Genomic DNA, 19,273 nt, shown 5'->3' with positions numbered 1-19,273 from the left:
AAAGGTGGGGTTCAGATCTGGGTACATTATTCTCTGAATAACCAACTAAAAACTTGAGTTATGCGGGGCATGGTAATGCAAGTCTGTAATCCCAGCTACTCCAGAGGCTGAGGCGGAAGGGTTGAACCCAGGAGTTCGAGGCCAGCCTGGGCAATGTAGCAAGACTCTGTCTCTAAAAAAACAAAAACAAAAGCACTTGGGTTAATACCCAATTAACACAATATATGTTATTCTTTATGGCTTTTCTTTGTTGGTTTTCTTTGTTGATAGTAGTAACATAGAGTTAAGGAAATCCTTTTTACCCTCATTTATATGGAAAAATAATGGATCTTTCATATGTTTTGGATAAACTATAATTGGTTTTGTTGTTTTTGCTAATAATTTCCCTTTATTTGCAGGCTCATTCTCTCAAATATTATGTTTTGCTTATGAATTTATTGCTGTCTATCGATTTCATAAGGATTTTTTAAAGTAACCACAACTAAGGCAACTAATATTAGGAAGATATTTTCTAGTAGCATTTGTATCTTAACTTAGATAATTGTGGATGTATATAGGAGGGCAAATTCAACCTTGAGGTGTATTTACACAGCATACAACTGAGCCTTGACATAAAACTACTTACTAGAGAGTGAAATCTGAAATAAAGGAGGCTTTGTATAAAGAATTTATGGCCAGAAATTCTAGAATAGCCTCATAATAAAACTGATTTATCCCAAACCCAGTTCAATGGTAAGAGAAGCATTATGTAGAATTCTATTACACGCTGATTTTGGAAAAATGTTCTTTCCATCAGTTTTCGGAAAAATAGGCCAAAACACATACATGTGTAGTCTTCAAGCTATTCTGAAGATTGACGCTACATTGGCTCAGTTCAGTCTAGGTCAGCAAGCATTCATGGACTACCTTGTATTAGCCAGTCATGACCCCACAGTTTAGACAGTGAAACCCCGCATGAGCTGACACTCTTGTTTCGGCTTCTTTGCCAAGTAGTGCATTATTGGACAGTGATCCTCAAAGGAGAATTAAAAGGCAACTTGCACTTCTGTTCAATAACGAAAAAGAAATGCCAATACCTACCACGTGAAGCTGTGCTATATAGTGCCATGCCAAGCCATGTTGAAGCCAGGCAAAGGAAATTAAGAATATTGATCCTGAAATTTTTATATTTTATTAATTATGGATTTTTGGCATCAATTTTATTTTTAAAGTATTTCATTAAGATATTACTTATCTTGATCACTAAGTTTTTTTTAGCACCCCCTTAAATTTTGCTTCACTCACCTCCCCTTGGCCCTGGCGCTATCATAGCCAGTGTCTAGACTCTGTGCTTACCTGCAGTATTTCATCTCTGCCTTGTAACAGTTCGTGAATAAACTGAGGCTTAGAGGCATTATGTGACTTGTCCAAGGTCCCGACTGTTAAGTGTTAGAGCTGGAATTTGAACTTATGCCCTTCTGACGTCACAGCTGTGCCTTTAACCTGGTGCTAAATTGCCTCCCAAGAACCAAATGAGACTAAAGGAGGCAAAGGGCATTACAAACTTTGGTAGGTAAAGTGTATGGCATAGTGAGAACTAGATAAATGCTGTTTCCTTTCCTCCTTCATTCCCCAAGGACAGCACATATCAAAGAATATGAATAGTAAAAGATAAAAATTATTTTGAGGGAGCAAATTAATTTTAACATTCTCTCTGATTTCTTACACCTTCATCCCAGATCTACCCTCTCAAGGGAGTGAATATTTAGTATAATTATCCAGATAAATCCTATAAAAGAATCTTTAGTTTGAAATATACAGAGCCAAAAATGTTTGGGGGAGCATCTTCCTAAATAATGAAACTGAACCAAGTTCGTTATGAGTACATGCTTGCCAGGAAAGGCATATAGAGTGATGTACTTTTTAAAAATTGTAATTAACAGACAATAAATATCCTGCACTTAAAGTAAAATTAATATTATGCAGTTACTCTTAAAGAGAGAAATATCCAGTGTAATCCTCTTTGTTCCCCTTCCCACATCTGAATACACTTTAATCATTTTCGTGCACACATCAGGTTTCCCAAGGCAACGTGAATGGGTTTGCAGGATTTTCTGTCAGGCGCTGGAGCCCCACATAGTCAGGTAGTAATAGGTTATTATCACTGCAGACTAAGGAAATAGCTTTTTCTTCTCCTGGGAAACATAAGTAATAAAATTGACATTTTCTGGCTGGGCATGGTGGCTCACCCCTGTAATCCCAGAGCTCTGGGAGGCCAAGGTGGGAGGATTCCTGAGCCCAGGAGCTTGAGACAAGCCTGGACAACGTAGCGAGATCCTGTCTCTAGAAAAAATTTAAAAATTAGTGGGGCATGCTGGTGCGTACATGTAGTCTCAGCTATTAGGGAGGCTGAGGCAGGAGGATTGCCTGAGCCCAGGAGTTTGAGGCTGCAGTGAGCAGTGATCATGCCACTGTACATCAGGCTGGGTGACAAAGCAAGGCCCTGTTCCTAAAATTTTTTTTTGAATAGACATTTTCTTTTTTCCCTCAAGAAGATTCATTCTGTGAAGGTGCTGGAAACTCTATGTGCTTTGGGCAAGTTATTTAACTCCTCTTTGACTAAGTGTCCTCATCTGTACATGAAGACAATGTACTGCCTACATCATTGGGTTATAATGGAGATCAAAGGCACCAATTCATGTAAAGAGCTTAAAAACACCTTTATCATTATTTATAATATTGTTTATGTCTAACATTTTATAATATTATTATTCTTGCCTCCCAAGACCCAGCCAAACGAGTGAGGATCTAATTAATATTGGCTCAACTTTATATCTTACACAAGGAGACAGAATTTGTTAGTCTGGTTGACTCCTCACATTATTACTGCCATTGCTTGTCTTAGAACAATTCTAGGTATCCTTCTGGTGTCAGCCACACTCTAAAACCATCTCTTTCCCTTGCATGTGGTTATCAATGTCCTAGCCAAATGTATGTGCAGCTCCTAATATCCTGGACCATTTGGGGCTGTACCTATTACAAATTCCAAGGTCTCTCTTCTTCAAGAACAATGAGTGATATTGTCACAGTATGGTTTCTGTCTTGTTTTTCTGAATCTTTCCTGCCCCACTTACATGACTCAACCAAGTTAAGTATCAAAAGACGCCCTTAAAAAGGGAAAGAGGTCTATGTATTTGGTGCCATGAGAAAGGTGCAAGTGGCATCCTGCCTATTCTCACTGCTGGTTGAAGTTATTCTTTCTCCCAGTGGACATCTCTGAAGATGAATGTGGCTGGCAATGGTGCTGAAGTCAATGACCAACACCACCAGACAATTATCTGACACTTGCTTTCCGTTGTTTGTTCTCATGAACAATGAAGTAAGATTTCAAAGCATCCCTAGAACAAAGAAGACTGGTATCTTTCTAGTTCCATCACCTGACCCAGGATCAGCCCTTTAAGACTTGTTCCTCCACCTGCCTGCCCTGTTCTCAGCATCAGGAGTGCACTATTTCTGACTAGGACCTCTTATATCAGAAGTCAGGGCTTAGCTTTCCCTGGCTTATTTTTTCCCAAATCCAGTCAGAAGAGTGAAAGTCTAATTAACACTGGTTCAACTATTTTATTTTACACATGGAGATAAAACTTGCCAATTACAGCACTTAAAAGTCAAAACATTCTTTTTTGAACAGGTTTCAGTAACACATACAAAATTATTGCTAATTCATTAGAGGTTTAAAACCCAGATATACCCAATATCTAACCTTAACATAATCAGTTTGACTCTTCTTTTTCCAAGAAAGAGTCTATCCCTTTTCTAAGGGGAGATAATAATGGTATTTGTAGGAACACTTCCACAAGAGATATCAGCTTTCCTTTTACTATGTTTAAAGAGAGAGAATAATAAATAAAGCTTTAAAAAATCTTCAACACAGGCATTTTTATGGGCAATACTGAAGGACAGGACAACCAATAAGGATGCTCAGAATAAGCCCCTTAATGTTGCAGAAATTATACAAGAAATTTTCTTATAACTGAAGGACAGGAGTGTCTACTTTGAACAGAACTGACAAGACCCTGGCAAAGTAAATGAAAAAAAAAAAGACACAAACCAAGGCAACTCATCTTGAAATTTTAGAACACTAAAGATAAAAACAAGATCAAAATTTTCCAGACAGTAAATACTCCACAAACAAAGAATTAGGAGTCAGAATGGCACCAGTCTTCCCAAAAGTAACACTGGAAGAAAGAACAGTACTTTTAAAATTCTGAAAGAAACTTATTTCCATTCTAGAATTCTATACCCAGCTAAACTATCCATCAAGTATGAGGGCAGAATAAAGAAATTTTCATGTATGCTAGTTCCCCAAAATATACCCCATATGTACCCTTTCTCAGGAATCTACCGAGAAATGTTTTCCAGGTATGAGAAAGTAAATCAAAAAGAAGTAGATATGGGTCTAGGAATGGAATATCCACCCCAAGATAATAGTAAAGAGAACTCTCAGGAGTATGATAAAAGATAGTCCTGGGACTGATGTTCAGCGAGTCTGATGGAGACCAATCAGTGCAGAGTGGGGTTAAGAAGTGAAGCACTACAGGGAGGACACTGCCAAAAAAATGAGAGAAAGAGAGAGGGAGAAACAGCTTGTCTGATATGTTGGATCATAGTGAAAGGAGTTATAATTCTGCCAGAAAGTTTATAGATGAATTAGTGATAGGTACACATGAAGAACAAAGTCAGTGACCAGAAAAATCAATCATTAATGCCAAGAGTTAAAGAAAAGGTGTACAGTCATACTTGACTAAGCTGTGAACATTACTCATAATGGAAACACATTGTTGATTATTGGTTTAATAAAAAATTATGTCATTATATTGAGGTTAGGGCATGAGAAGTGTATGTGGCAGAAGGTAAGTTGAGGCATAAAAGACAGCTAATTCCTCATCTTCCATAGCAGGAAATGAATAAATAATGTCTAATACCAAAAGATCAAGAAACATCATTATAAGCATGTTTGACTTTATAAACTAAGTTTCTTTGAAACAAAAAAATTAAAAGAAAAATCCAGAGTTATGAGAAAAAATTATAGAATATTTTTAAAGTACACATCCCTATTATTTTGAAAATCTTCTGGTTTTTTATGTAAGTCTTAATACTGCCTTTCTTCCAGGACATATTTTTTATATTTCTATTTTGGGCACATTCAAAATATATGGCCAAAAAACCACAATTCTTCCAATCTAGAATGTCCTTATAAAAACTTTTTTGGAGAACTTAAGACATTAATTTAAAAACTAATTTTGTTTAGAAGAAGATGAACCCATTAACTGCATAGCAAATTGTCCCAAATAGATTTTGATAACTTTCTGACAAAAAATCAGTACATTGTTTTTAATGTCAGTTTTAGCCCATTAAAAATAGAATAGTCAAGGTAAAGCCAATTTTATTAATATAAAAATATTTTCCAGATAGAGTAGGCATTTAAAGTGTCATTTGTCTATGTATGTGGGTAACAATAATAACATTGTAGAGCAGGAAAACAGAAAAAATTCTTTTTAGTAAGTTTTTTCTAAGCATTATGAATAACAAAAATCCAGGTGACCTTTTTCCATGACTCACTATAATTAAAATAATTACCTACTAAACATATATTACATGAATTATAATGTAACAAAGGACTCCAAGATTCAGAGTCAAAGACTTGGGTTCAAATTTTGGCTTGATCTCTTACTAACTGGATGATTTTGGGTAAGTCATTTTATTATTTGAGCCTCAATTTCCTCATCTATTGAGCACCTAGGCTCTATTAGGCATGATTTTAGGCACGGGGGACATGGTAGTCATTCTGTGGTCTATGTCCTCATGGAGCTTACAATCTAAGGGGAAAAATTATCAACAAGCAAGCAATGCAGTTTTGGATAATGATGAGGGTCATGGAGAAAATGAAGAGAGCCATATGATAGTGACTGATGTGAGCATGGTGACTGGTTTAGAAAAGATGTGAAGGGTGGACTTATCTAAGAAGGTGGCATTTGTCTGACACCTGGATGATCTGAAGTCAGCTATGTAATGATGTAGGGAAAGAGAATTTCAGGCAAAAGGAATAGCCAGTGCAAAGAAAGTGAATGGCATATATGGAAGATAAGAAGTTTATTGGGGCTGGAGCTTCAAAAAAGAGGGAAAGAGGGGTCCTAGATGGATTCAGAGGGCAGTGTATGTTAGAATTTGAAAATCACAGCAAAGAGAGGATTTTTTAAGACAGGATCTCACTTTGTTGCCTGGGCTAGAGAGCGGTGGCATCATCATAGCTCACTGCAACCTCAAACTCCTGGGCTCAAGTGATCCTCCTGCCTCAGCATCCTGCCTACAGGCACGTGCCACCACATCCGGCTAATTTTTCTATTTTTTTTTTCCCTGTGGAGACAGGGTGTTGCTATAACATCTAGGCTGGTCTCAAATTCCTGGGTTCAAGGGATCCTCCTGCCTCAGCGTCCCAAAGTGCTGGGATGATAGCCATGAGCCATCACACCTGGGAAATCTTGGGTTTTTAATTAAAGTAGTGCACCCAAAAAAATCTCTCTCCTGTAGTGAGTTACAATCAAAATGATTCTGGAAAAATGGATATTTCATTGCAGTTTAGCCTACAGAAATAGTAAAAGAATTGGAAACAAACTAGCATAGGCATAAATCATTGTGCATGAAATTTCTTCCTTTCAGAATTGAAAACAAATCACCTGGAAAGAAAAAACAGTATGTCAGAAGTGGGAAGCGGTGGACCTGTTTCAAGACCACTTTGAAATCTCAGTTCATAGTGAAAAATTCATGTTTTGAAAGAACTACACTGATTTGTCTTATCATTAGTGAATCTTTTTAAATATTGGATTTTATTTGTTAATTGGTATGATTGTTAGAAAGGAAATTCAAGTCAGCTTCTATAAAGGATGCACACATATGGCAAGAGCCCCTCATCTTCCAGGGCCTCTCCTTCCCTATCCTTGAGAGTGAGGGAGTCTTGTAGCAAATAAAATATCACAGTGTCTTTGAAGGTCATAAGAAGTAGGAAGAGGGAGTTTCCTCTGCTTTATGGGCACTCCATTCTGAGGAATGTAAGGGTCCCTCCTAGGAAGGCAGGAATGGGTCACCTGAGGCTTTGACTAGAGGGGGAGGGACAGGATGGGGGGCCCAGTGGAGTATTGAGGAGAGAGGGGAGACAAGGCTGAGGGGACCGCCATGTGTCCGTCTGAGATGCACGCCCTACATACTGGAAGGCAACCCGATGGAGACAGGCAAGAAACATGTTGAATCTTTTTCTGGACTCTCTGTGATGGGCTCTGGGTTTGCATGGGTGATTTCTGGCAATATTAATATCTGTGCACCTTTCCATAAACTGTGGCAGTTACATATGTTTTGAATATATTTTAAGTGGCAGAATGTCACTGGGAAATTGAATGATACTGTCATCACCATGACACAGGATTCTATTCAATATGTATTTACTGAGTACATACCACGCACCAGCCAGTGGGAATCTAACCGTGAAAAGGAACGAATAATCTTTGAGGTTTTACAGCGCTACAGGGATGCTGCTAGATCAGGTCTCCACATCACAGGACTAAAGGCCATGACTCTCCTGGTCACAGTGGCAGTTTTACATGTGCCTGTGATGATTCGATTAACATATGTCAGAATAGAAACTCCAGGAGAGAGGAGAGTGATGTCTCTTTTTTCCTTCTTCACCACTGTGTCTTAGAGCTAAGCATAGTTTCTAGCACTTGGCAAGCATCTAATAAATATTGTTGTCTGAATGAATGTTACAAGGTGCATTAGCCCTTTGTGGGGGGGTATTATCCCGTTTTATAGGTGGGAAAATAGCCGCAGAATACCCAAGATCACACACAAATTATTCCTGGAGCGAGGATTCCAAAACGGCTCAGCCCGACTCCGCAGCTCGTGTTGCTCCCTCCCGGGGTTGGAGGAGCTCGGGCTGTCCGGGGAAGCAGACGGGATCACCTGCGCAGGGTAAGTACCAGCGTCTACGAAAGATGTATGAACCTGACGCAGCGAGGCTGGCAAACCTGGGGTCCCCAACTCCGCTTAAATCCCGCCCACCGAGAGGAAGCAAAATTATGAGTGAATCGGCTAGTGCAGTATCACAATGAGAATCCAAAATCGAGAGGAAGGTGGAAAGAGTTAGGGCGCCTTGGGAGGGGCACGAAGCAGAGGGAGCAGAAAGCAGGGGAAGAAGAGGGCTGTTGGCAGTTCTTTCTCGCGTCGTGTCTGTTGCGATGAGACGGGATCCTTGGTCTCAGCTGCAGGTGTCAATGTGATTCATTAAATGACAGGAGCCCCGGAGGGTTGGTTCACCTGCACAGGTGGGACGTCAGCGCGCGAGCCGTTTACCAGACCGTGGCCTAATCAATTAACTTCTCCCCAATTTTGGGGGGTGGATAACTAATTTTGTGGGCAAGAGGTTTAGTAAATAAGGGGTGTTAGGACTCTGGAGAGAATTACAGCGCAACCACCGTGGCTATTATCTTAATCGGGCACCATCTGAACACCTCTCCCTTCAAGTCAAGCAGCCCTACGACAGGATTTATTTTCCAATAAGCGAAATCCCCGCCCGCCAACTCCGAGGCGCTTGGATGCGAGCTCTGTGGGAACCAGCAGCGCCGAGCAGAGGCTATTTTGGGTGTGGGAACGAGGAGGGAGGAGGGGCGGCGCCGGCAGGCTGGGCGCGGGTGCGCGGGGAAAGCCTCCAGCTCGGGCTGCCACGGCAACCGCGTCCAGGCAACGCGCCCGGAAGCGGCTCGGGCGGCGCGCGGCGGCTCGCGCCCCCCTGGAGCTGCGAACCCGGCCGGGCCGCGCGCCGGGCCAGGCGGCAGGCGCGCGCTGATTGGACAGCGCTCCCCGCGGCGCGGGCCCGCAGCCGGGCGCCCTGCTCAGCTAGCGCCCGCGGCCGCCGCACCCAGCCGCGCCGGCGAGGACATGGGCGGCCGTGGCGCGCCCGCCCCCCGCGCCGGTGAGTGCCGCGACCCGGACCCCCGGCTGCGCATCCTGCGGGTCCGGGCGGCGGGAGCTCCCCGGGACGGCCGGTGACCTTGGGGCAGCCGCTCAGTAGATAGGCGTGGGGGAGAGAGGGAGCTGCGCGTGGCCCATGTGACATGCCGCGGGCGAGAGGGTTAACTGCATGCTGACGCGAAGGGATGAAGTTGGGCACAGAGCGCAACTGGCGTTGCATTTTCGCGGGGGCTGCATGCTGGCAACCCAGCTGAAGCCCCGAGGGACTGTCTGGGGGAGCGGCGCTGGTGCACAGATTGCCAGGGGCAGGGGCGAGTCCACAGACCCACCACTCAGAGCTGAGTGACCTTGGGCAGGGTAACCATTCTACTCCTTCGCTCCTTCTCTTTTTCTCATCTTTCAAAGGAGGGGCTCGGGCTCTTTGCAGTTCCACACTGCTGTTGTGTCTTGTACTGAGAGCTGAGAAAGAACCCCAAAGTACGGTTCTGCACGTACTGGATAGACAAGGTTCAACCCTGTTTATTCTACGGGGGTTTCCATTAACTGGCTCCCAAAGTGGCAAAAAATGTTATCGTATTATGGAAGATTACGGATAGAGCAGTCTGTGATTGAGAGAGTGGCTCTTAAGATGCACAGGTTAAAACCCCTTACGTGCCCTAAAGACAAGAACAAAATCAGGGTTAATGCTCATGAGTTCTTTCCCGTAGTTGATCTAATAGGAAACTTTGTATTTGAACAGGTAAAACCAAAACCCAGTAGTGGCAGGCAGCAGCAAATTAAGTGAGTCATTTCTTCAATGTGCACGAGGTTGTGTGTGTGTGTGTGTGTGTGCATGTGCGCGTGCGCTGGCACCCTCGGCTTAGAGTCTGTACGCCAGCGTTATAAATTATTTCATAGGAGTAACCAGAAATAATGCTAGGATGATTTGAATGCACAAAAGTGCAGCTTTCTTGGAAGCAGGGGCAAACATTTGCAGCTTGCTCTTTAAATGAGAGTGAGGTTTGTGAGAGTAAATATGTTCTTTTTTGAGAACCGTCCTTAGAATTTGCACATTGCATCTGCCTTCGGGGCCCTGTCATGGAGTGTGTGTGTGTGTTGGGGGCGGGGGGTGCTCCTGAGACCTAGTAGGCTGTGGCACTTCTATTTTTAGCATTGGCTGGTACTAAAAAAGACACTCAGACCCCCTTCCATATTCTCAGTGGATAAACTTCCCTCTTCCGTGGTGGTGGAAGGGAGGAAGTGCCCTCTTACTGATTCCTCGGGTTGCTTCTTCAGACTTTCTGCTTCAAGGCTACCTTTGATATTCATTCGAATCTGATTTCATCTGTATGAAAATGTGGAATGGGAAGACAAAGTTTCCAAGGTTAATGTATAATCTTCTGCAAGCTTGTTTACCTGAGGGTTTAATAATCATTAATGGTTTAGATGTTAGAATTCTGATAGCATAGAGATAGAAAAATCCTTACTGCTCAAGAATTCAACTGCCAAACCCTACAAACCCTCTAATGAACCACACACATCATTGCACTTGGAACCCTCATTAGCAAATTATTCAGCCTCCTCTCTCTGCAGGCCACTAACTTATGTGACTCCAGTTTGCCTCTCAGTGTCTTATTTCTTGCATCCTGCAGCCACAGTCCTGAATTTTCATTTTTTTTGTCGCTGAGCCCACCTCCTCTCCCTCCCGTAGCACCAGAGCCTGAGTGAACACCTTCCCTCAGAACAGCTCTCTCTGCTGACCTCTCCCATCTCACCAGAGGGGGAGTGCTCTTCCACTGGCTCCTTAGTGCCACTGCCAACCCATGAGCCCATCCCCAGCTAAGTCTCTTAGAAGGTAGTGCTGTCTGCTTGTGCCCCCATACCCTCCTTCTTATCTTCTGGCTCAGTGCTTCCCAAACCTGGTGGCTCCTCAAATCACCTGGAACATTCTGAAAAACATGACTCTTCATGACCTATCAAATATACCAAATTAGAATCACGTTGGTTGGCGGGGGTGGGGTGGGGGAGTGAGGTTGGGGGGAGGCTGGTGAGATCTAAGAATCCTTATTTTTAAAAACAAACCCAGACCGGGCACGGTTGCTCATGCTTGTAATCCCAGCACTTTGGGAGGCCAAGGCAGGAGGATCACTTGAGGCCAGGAGTTCAAGACCAGCCTGGGCAGCATAGAAAGACTCCATCTCTACAAAAAATAGAAATATTAGCTGGGCTTGGTGGTACATGCCTGTAGTTCTAGCTACTCCAGAGGCTGAGGTAGGACGATCACTTGAGCCCAGGAAGTTGAGGTTACAGTGAGCTATGATCATGGCACTGCACTATAACCTGGGTGACAGAGCAAGACCCTGTCTTGAAAAAAACGAAACAAGAAAAAACAAAACCCCAAAGGAGGAGCAGTAGGACAGGGAGGATGAAGAGAGAAAAGAGAACTCTGGGTAATTCTGATGTCTACCCCGGTTCAGTGGGAATCACTTCACTTAATGCTACAAAAAAGTGAGAAACTAAGAAACAAACACAAAATGCGAGCAACTAGCTTTGTTCTCTGCTCTGCTTTGTTTCTTGCCAGTGACTTTGGGGTTTATGCCAAGGCTGTTTTAATTCATTGTGAAGTTTTTCAACATCAGCTTCCATAGCCTCAGTTTCTACTTTTCTCCAATTACTAACATCTTGGACTTGTTAAGTCTTGGGAATTTTTTTCACCTTCAATATCAGCCTACTCAGATGATTCTTTACACCTATTGCACCTGATTTTAACCATCGCTGAGGACTCTGGTCCCTTAATCCCTTGCTGTTCCATCCTTCAGCCCCTTTATGGCTCTGTTTCTTGACTTGGAGTGGATGGGTTGCCAGCCATTTCAGTTTTGTCTGGAATCCAGAATCCTTTGTCTTAGCATGTTGAGCTTCTCATATTCCAGTCCTCAGTCCAAAATCACACTCATTATCTCCTTTTTCTTCTCCCAGCCTGCCAAATTATCCAGGAGAAAATCATAAAGGTCTTCGGACTTGTTCCATAGCAAATTTATGCTGGCTCTAATTTCACCACTGATTTCACAATATAAATTCCCACTTTACCTTCCTCAGTACCCCAAGCATTTTTCTCTTCCTCTCTTTGTCCTTCTTTATTTTCTCTTTCTCAATGAAAGAAAATGTCTACAAATCCTTTCCCCAGGATTAACCCACATATACTCCACGCTCTTCATTCTCTGAACTTCATTCCTTCCTTCTTGCCTCTTTTGGGAACTTGCTGTATTTGCTGTTCCCTTTCTCCAGTTTCTTTGGTCCCTCCTTACTCTGCCCCCAGCCCTCACTCCACCATAAGAAATTTCTTCTCAGAAGAAATTGTGTTAGAGTTCCAGCTCTGTCCAACAGAACTTTCTGTGGTGGGGGACATATTTTATGTCTGTACCGCCCCATGTGGTAGTCGCTTGCCACATGTGGCTTTTCAGCACACGAAATGTGGCCAGCGTGACTGAGGAACTTAGCTTTTCATTTTAGTTAGTTTTAAATGAATTTGAATTCAGTTTAAGCAGTCACGTGAGGCCAATGGCTACTATACGGGACAGTGCAGTTCTAGACCCTGCTGCTCTGTTGAGCTGTCCTCAGTTTCTCTCCTTTGACTGTCCATTCACCTCTTCTGGCTTCACTCTCATCTTTCTGTTGAAACTGCTTCCTGGGGGTCCTCGGTCGGAAATGTCCTGGTTGCAGACCCAACGCCTTCGCTGTCTTTCCCCACCTTGATCTGTGCCCTGCATCTTGGGCTGGCATCAGCCCTCCTCCTGCATGTCTCTCCCAGTCTTTGAGGCACTGGCTGTCCAGGCCCATTCGCACCTCATTTGTCTTCTTTTCCTTGTCTCCTGGCCTCTGGATGTGGGGATTCTGTGAGAGCCTGTCCTTGGTCTTTTTCTGTTCCTTTCCTGGCCTCCGGCTTCTCTCTCTTCCAGCTCAACGTCACGTCCAAGCCCACAATAGCAGTTATAGAGCACTGGGCACTTTCCAGCGCGCTCCCTGGGTGCCCTCGTTCACTTGTACTATGTTCGCTAATCCTCGCTCCAACTGTGAGGCACAGACTCCCATTATTCCTGTTACACAGGTGAAGAAATTGAAGCAGAGGGAGATCAGAACAACTTCAGTAAGGCTCTGCTTGTCAAGGAGCAGACCTGGGAAAGGGACTCTGGCGATCTGACCTTGGAGCCCTGCTTTTAACCCTGTTTTGCTCAGGGCCCTGAGATGCCTTCACGGCATCCTGACCTCTCTCCCAAATCCCACTCGGAATTTAATACTCAGAAGATAGACTATTTCTTCTCTGTTCTGTAATCCTGGCTTCCCTAATCATTTTTTTCCACTTTTAAAACTTTTTATTTTGAAATAATTCAGGTTTATGGAAAAGCTGCAAGAATAATTTGAATAATTCCAATATGCCTTTTAACCACATTCTATAACTATTGACTTTTTTACCACATTTGCTTTATCATTCTCACTCCATCACGTGCTCCCACTTTCTTTGTGTCTATCCACATGTATGTACATATGCACACAAACATACATGTTGTAACTTGTCCTGAACCATTTCAGAGCAAGTTGTAGACATGTTACATACCTTCACCCCACTAAATACTTGCGTGTGTATTTCCTTTATAACAGGACATTTTCTTGTATAACAAATGTCAAAATCAGAAAACTAACGCTGACTCGGTACTGTTATCTAATCTATAGACCTTATTCGACTGTCACCAATTGTCCTAGTAATGTGCTTTATAGCAAAAAGGGAGAAAGAAAGATCTTAATAAAAACAAGATGTTTTCTGGTCCAGGATCTTATGTTGCATTAGTTTTCAGGCCTCTTTCATTTCCTTTAATCTGGGACTGTTTCCCAGTCATTCTGTCTTTCATGACCCTGACACCTTTGAAGAGTACAGGCTGGTTATTTTGTAGAACGGCCTTTAACGTGGGTTGTCTGATGTTTTCTAATGAGTAGCGGCAGTGTGTCCCTCCTGGTGCCTTCCTCAATGATTCTAGTGCTGCCGTCCCCCTGTCTGTAGCTGGCACCTGAACGCCTGCGGCTCTTCTGCACACTCTCACACCCAGTTGGTCATGGAATGCTGGGGTGCTCCCGGCACAGAGTTCCTCCCTTGTCCCTTCCTTTCTGCTCCTCCTGTCTTTCTCCTGTTCCAGGCAGTCGTGGAGTGAATGCCACTGCACACTGGCCTCGATGGACTGTTCCAGCCTTATCTCCCACTACTTAGCAACGGGAACCTGTGTGGCCCGTGGTTCTTACTAGTCAGTGTTCCTCTGCTTTGTCCTCTCTCTACCCTTTCTCACGCTGCCCTGAGTTTGTATAGTTTACCCCTTTGCATATCCGACTCAAATGCGTGCTCCGCAAATGCTGTTTCGGATGGCTCAGTTCAAAGTGATTCTGCCTCCTGCCTGGTGGCAATACCTCGTTGGTACCATTCATGTGGCCCTCACCAGCCTCTCCATTCTTGCATGGTGGCTTGCTAGTATTATTTCCCTATAGAATTGAAGTTGCTCCAGTGTGGGGGCTGTGTCTTGTTCAGCACCATAGAGCCTCAGTGAGTATTTGTTGACTGGACTAAGGAATTTGATAAATCATTAAGCAAGTGCACAGAATGACCTGAGTGAGAGCTGCCTGCTAGCATCTGGTCCGTGAAGGTGGGTGCGTGACCCATGCCTTACCCAGTCGGATGGGTGTTGGCTCAAAATTGGATCTTTTAGGAAAACGGTAGATAATTTCAGAAGATATTTTCATGTTGTAAGTAGAAAAAAATGAGCTTTCCCTGATGACATCTTAATTTCGTGTATGTGTGTCAAGACAAAGAAAGAGCACAGTTGATTTAAAAAAACGATAGAGAAACCTAACATAGCATATTAAAAATGGCCCATCCAGTTCTTCACACCCCAAATGAGCAGCTGAATGTGAGAGGAGTAGTTTCTCAGGCTCACTTCCTCCCTTGGAACCCTGGAGCCACCTGCTTCCTCCTGCGTGTCTGGCCTCCTCTCTCTCCTCTGCGCCTCCTTGGCTCCCTCTTCCCCTCCACCCGCTATTTCGCCTCTTCCTCCCTTTCTGCCTGGTCCTTTCTCTTAGCATCTCTTCTATTGTCCTCCCTCTCCCTACTGATTATGTTACTTCCTTGACTTATTGAATGTCTCTTTTTGTTCCATGAGTTTTCAATATAAAAGCAGGTGATTTTGGGAAAAAGAGAAAACTCAATTGCTTTGTACTGCTTGGTGGTCTTTTGTTGATTCCTTTCCATGGCTCAATGGTTCTTGGTATTTTAAAAATGTAGTTATTGGTGATAATAAAATGGTTTATCGGAAAATAATTACCTCGTTCTGGCACACCAGGAAAGTTACTGGGAATATGCTGGTTGGTAAACATCAAAAAGCCCGAATCTTTCAGTCTCTGCTAAAGCAACATTGGTACTCGAGGTCACAAATCAGATTTTGGGGGGGTGAGTTATTGGGGTTATTGGGAACTGCAGTATTCTTCCCTCAAGGTGTGTCTGCACTTGCCAACTGGGGGTCAGCGCCCCTCCCCACCTCCCGCAAAGGATGCTTTTGTGGAGACGACATCCTCTCTGGATGAAGTAGCTGTGGAAGGGAAGGCGAGAGATTCTGCTGCTGTAGCTGAGTGCGGCTTAAATAAAAAGCATGTTTATGTGGGAGAGAATGTGTGGGGGTTGCTTTTGCATTATGGAATTCTTAAAATTGTTTAACCGGGAAGATGTTATTCAAAAACCCCTGGTGCCTTAAGCTTGTTTTTTGTTTCAGATTCCTTTTTTCCCCCTCCATTTTTAATTATCTCTGGAAAAGCTCTAGAGTCCTCCCCTGCTCTCTCTAAGATAGTTATAAAATTAATGTGCTGTGCTCAAGTTGTTACTCCAAATAAAAGAGTCTCTCATAGACTCTCATGTTAGGCAGAGAAGTCCAACCCCCTCGCTGTGTGTGTGAGAAAAAGGGCACAGACTGGAGACTGGATCTTGCTTCCAAGCCCAAATCCTTAACTTTTCCATCAGGGATTCCTACAGGGTAGAACCCAAAGTCACCGCTAGCATCCTGTCTGCGTGAGTAACGGAGTCGTGCCTTCCCCTCCTCTGTGTGATCCTTGGTGCATCTGGGGGTGGAGGTAGTTTAGTAGGTAGAGAGTTTACACCAGCTTTTAGTAATATTTTTTCTATTCTAGCTGTTGCATTTAGCACATTCTCTTTTCAACATTTGGGAAGGTGTCTTTTCTAACGCCAGAAAGAAAAGTGGCCAAATATAGCTGTTTATCATAATAAAACACCCCTAAAGTAATATTCAGACACTTCTTGTTTGGTGTGAGTGCCCGTGCCCGCGGCAGGGTGACCTTAAGCCGTGTGTCAGGCTCGCAGCTGGAGAGGCACCTTGAGTCCGCAATCCATATGTCATTTGGGCAGAGCAACTCAACAATTAAAACAATGGGCCTTGCCTAACTAGAAAAACAAAACGGCAAGTGAACAAATATTTATGAGTGTCTGCGAAGAGGCGCTGTGCCAGGCTCCATGGGGATTACAGATTCATGCGGGATGTGGTCCCTGCTGCCCCAGAGCAGCTCAGTTGGGGAGACATGATCCATGAAAAGTTCAAATAACAATAGAAGATTTAAATAGCATTTCAAAATAGCTGTTATTAATAGATGAGAACAAAAACCAATCTGTTTTTGCAGGGTTCTCATAAAAACGTTAACATCATCCTAAACTGTGGAGGGTGGATTAAAGCAACATCGGTGTCCATTCCACCTAGGGGTCCGTTTGTAAATCCATCCGGGCCTGATGGAGGCTGTATGGATGGCCGATTGGCTACATCCTTTTATTTATACAGTAATCGCTGCACTGGCTGGAAGACCACTGAAAATGTTCTGAGCATTCTAAAAAGTTCATTTTGATGGGTCAGAAACACAATCACCCCTCATCTTTCTACCTCCAACAGAATTCCCTTTGTGAATGTGATAGAGCGGAAGGGGAAAGAACACAAGTCTTGCTAGGTGCAATCAAGGCCGTTTTCACAAAAGCCATTGGAAATATTTGCTCTGGGACCCTGCGGAGGGACTCATGCTTTTCCTGGAACCTAAGGCTTTGGGAATACTGTGCTGGTGGCACCCCGGAGCCACCGAACCTGTACAATACGCCTGATTCCCTGATGTACAAGCAATCCAGGCTTCAATCACAGCTTTGATGTGAGCACCAGGCTCAAGCCTAATTACGTGCCCACAGGGAATGAGCAGGGGTAAAAATTGACAGCAAATGTGTTTTAACTGAACCGTACAATCTTTTAAACCTGGAATCAGGCTTATTTCTTGGTTTTGATAGCTGTAAATGAGCAGTTTCTGCTTTTTTTGTTGTTCATTGGTTCATTCTTTTATTCAAGAAGTATTTATTTAAATTTTTGTCATTGTGAAAATAATACACTTATTAAAGTATTTCAAAAATAAGGAAAAGCAGAATAAAAGTGTACCCAGTGCCACTATTGACATTTCGATATATTTCTTTCCACTGTTTTAAAGGATATTACTATAATAGTACTTCTAGTTCTGGAATCCTTGCCTTACCCTCTCCACAATGGTGGAGGGATTTCTGGGTTGCTGGAGTAATGTACGATTGACAAAATGTCAGGGTGTGTTAGAAACATGTGTGTGTCCTTGGCATAGTGTGTCCAAGGATGGATGTTTTGGTGTGAGTACGACCAACGTCCTAGAGACCATGTAAGACCTAGATGACTTACCCATATTTCTCCCAGATCCACCTTACACCATAATGCCATCTACTTCCCTAAATATGTGAGCCTGGTACTAGCCCAGTGTATTTCTTCTAAGAACTGCTCACCTATTCTCAAAAATTTTGCTCAGTGGTGGGGAGAGGTGGCTGCCTACTAAAAGGGAGACAGGATGTCCTTATTGGTGCTGTTTTCATTTCCTTTGCACATCATTTGGAGGCACTTCCCCAACCTGGGCCCCTGTGGTTAATTTATGGAAAGCTCCTGCTATAGTTGGTGGCCTGTGCAATCAGTGGGGCAGTGGTTGCCTTGCCCTTAACCTTGGGTCTCCTGCCCCATCCATCTCTGCTGGGTTTCAGGTAGGCTTCTCACTATGGGGAGGAGAGGAGTAGAAGGAGGAGGAAGAGGAGTGGGGTATGGCAATGGTGGCAATGGCAGTGGTGGCAGAGAACTTAAACATTTGCAGGATCCTTTAAACTCTTAAGTTAAAACATTTGGACCACCTAAACTGGTGCCATGGAGCAAAGCTCTGATTTCCAGGCCTTGATTATAGTTCTATATGGTATATACCATAAATCCACCTTGATTTTTTTAAACTTAACATTATTGCTAGCTCATATTATAAATATTTTCTGTTACTTCATAGTCTTTGTAACCATTACTTTAAGTACCTGTTGATATTCTTTTGAGTGAATGTGCATTGTTCTAATTAACTACCCTTCTGTTGTTAGACATTTAACCAATAGCCATTTATAGAAATATTAACATCTTGTTAAGATCACATAGTGTTAAGTGTGGATAAAATGCTGTAAGTGTAGGGATTTGATAGAGAGATTTAGTTACTGTTGCCATGAAATTCCCATCTCTTGGGCTTAGAATGCATAAGGCAAGATTGAGTTCTGTGCATGTCCTGGAGAGGCTAACAATTTGACTCTCCTTTGAACTCTTATTCTTTACATATTTGGTCTTTTTTTTTAAGTGGGGGCAAAATTACTTCCTAGAAGTAGTTTTCTTCCCTTCTTTTTTAATGCTATAATGAAAAATTAAGTTTAAGAAGTAAAACATACATTTAGCCAAAGCCCCCTGTATGCCTCTATCTGATACTGTCTATCTCCCACTCAGAGAAAAATAATGACCTGATTTGGTGTTTGTCATTTCCATATTCATCTTTAGAGGTCATAGATTTGGCGTATTTTAAATCTTTGTAAAAATGACTTTGTATAGTGTCCATATCCTTCTTCAACTTGCTTTTTCCATGTAGTATATTTGTGAGATTCATTCACACTGGGACTTATAATTCTAATTCATTTATTTTCAATACTATTTGTTCTTTCATTGTATGAACACATCACAGTTTATTCATCCATTTGCCTAATGATGGGTGTTCATTCCCCACTCCCCACTTTTTGGCTATTAGAAACAGTGCTACTTAAGCATTCTTGTAAATGTCTCCGGTGAACATATTTGGAAAGTGTTTTGAGTATTTATTAATAGAATTATTGGGTAATAGGGGAAAGCTGTGCATCTTC

General features: G+C 42.9%; 1 protein-coding gene across 1 annotated transcript in view; it reads left to right on the top strand.

Moving 5' to 3' along the window:
• The first annotated feature begins 8,904 nt into the window (after positions 1-8,904).
• Positions 8,905-19,273, top strand: part of FAM81A (family with sequence similarity 81 member A) — a 65,123-nt gene continuing 54,754 nt past the window's right edge. Inside the window, exon 1 of the mRNA XM_069459307.1 lies at positions 8,905-9,001. The gene's annotated coding sequence lies outside the window, so the exon portion shown is untranslated. The remainder of the gene's footprint in view (positions 9,002-19,273) is intronic.

This window comes from Eulemur rufifrons, chromosome 2 (genome assembly GCF_041146395.1).
Source record: "Eulemur rufifrons isolate Redbay chromosome 2, OSU_ERuf_1, whole genome shotgun sequence".
NCBI classification, from domain to species: Eukaryota; Metazoa; Chordata; class Mammalia; order Primates; family Lemuridae; genus Eulemur; species Eulemur rufifrons.
This window is presented reverse-complemented; position numbering and strand designations above follow the sequence as displayed.